The following is a 1,760-nucleotide window of genomic DNA, read 5'->3' as shown; positions in this document are numbered from 1 at the left end:
TATATATATATATATATATATATATATACTTACATATATATATTTTATTGCAAAGCAATTGAAAAGATTATAATTCTGATTAAATTTTTTTTACAGGTTAAGACATAGACATATGTATTAAAAGTCTCGTATCTATAAATTAGATTATATATATATTTAACATAGTGCAAAGTGAACAAACGGATGCTCTTATTAAGCCACACACACACTTTTTTAATTTGCTTTTTAAGTTATATAAAGTTCAAAAAGTGATTAAATGATTGAATAGATCAATTGTTTATAAAGATTTAACAATAATAGATAAAATTTATAAGTTGAAAATTATTTTTCCTTATATTATAGGTTAAGTTATCTTATATAGCTTATATATATATATATATGTATCGATATTTGTAAATTGATTTAAATTAATATTTTACGATTTCAATTCCTTTTATATTTACTTTATGAATATAATCTTCACATCTTATAAATCTATCGACCAAAATTTTCATTTGGTCGAACATTTGTATCCATCAAATTCCGCGATTGCAACGCTGTAACATAGCTTTTGGCTACTCCATTAAATCATAATCGGTCGTGTGTATCGCATGCAATCTGGCTTACTTCGGTTATCAAGGCTCGTAAAGAACGGAAAATCGGCGATAAGGTACGCGATTCGGGTCGGATTCGGGTCGCGCGTGCGGTAACACGCCCACACGTGTGTCTGCGTGAATTGGCCATGCGCAAGGCTGCGCGATGATCGCTGATTTATGCGGTATTGTACTCTTAAACTTCTCGATTATATATAGCATACATGTCGGTTCTAGCCGCGACAATGCACGGGCTCCGGACTGGTCCTGATTTCTTTTCACCCAGACCCCGGCCACTCGTGTATTTTGTTGGTGCGACAATCGTCTTCGCTCGACCCGTCCGCACCGGGCAGAAAAAAGTTACCATGACGAATCGCAATCGCGACACGACATTTTCGAGGTTTGCTGGTATTGAGAGAAAGGATATTTATACAAAATAGACTATTTAAATTTCTTATTATTTTTATTATTAATATAGCAAAAGAGAAAAATCTTTTTTTTTATACATATTATATGATTTTAAAGGTTATTTTCAATTTTTTTTATCTTTGATATTGTAATTTTTTGCAATATTTCTCAATCTTTTTATTACTTGATTCGGCATGTTATATTGCGATTTATAGATTGAGAAATATTGATCTTTTTTTTTCATATAAAGTGTAAATTTTTTAATATGGTAACTCTATCCTTCTCTAAATATATTCCCATTGATATAATCTACAATTTCAAAACAACAAATCGACAGAAAAATAATTTCATCGGTTTATTCCAAAATTCTATATCTTTCTATATCTTTATTGTTATATCTTTCCAAAAAGAAAAAAAAAAAGGCAATAACGAAAAATTCGTCATTTGATAGCGGAAAAAAGTACGTAGGTGGACTTTTATAGCAGTTGATTGCTTGATTTATAATTTCAGAGATCATCATAAAGATCGTTACAAGATATTCGTGCTAATATCTGATTTTTTCGTATATTAGAAAAAGAGAAATGATCAAAGTTTGATTAAGAACACCGCCATCTCAAATGTCTAACCTTTAAACAAAAACTAAGAGACATTGTCTATCGTAAACACGCCCTCGTCATTAAAACAGAATTTTTACTTTGTTGTTTTGAAACAATTCTGCTACCCTTATGGTCGGGGCTTTTAGTTAATCAGAGATAGTGAATTTTACGATCGAGAATGAGA

At 30.5% G+C, this 1,760-nt stretch overlaps 1 long non-coding RNA gene across 1 annotated transcript; it reads left to right on the top strand.

Annotated features, from left to right (window-relative positions):
* The first annotated feature begins 448 nt into the window (after positions 1-448).
* On the top strand, positions 449-1,383 carry LOC116186784. The gene is made up of 2 exons (XR_004151800.1): positions 449-649; positions 810-1,383. It is a non-coding gene; the product is annotated as an uncharacterized LOC116186784 (long non-coding RNA).
* The last annotated feature ends 377 nt before the right edge of the window (positions 1,384-1,760 follow it).

This window comes from Apis dorsata, unplaced genomic scaffold (genome assembly GCF_000469605.1).
Source record: "Apis dorsata unplaced genomic scaffold, Apis dorsata 1.3 scaffold_56, whole genome shotgun sequence".
Classification (NCBI taxonomy): Eukaryota; Metazoa; Arthropoda; class Insecta; order Hymenoptera; family Apidae; genus Apis; species Apis dorsata.
This window is presented reverse-complemented; position numbering and strand designations above follow the sequence as displayed.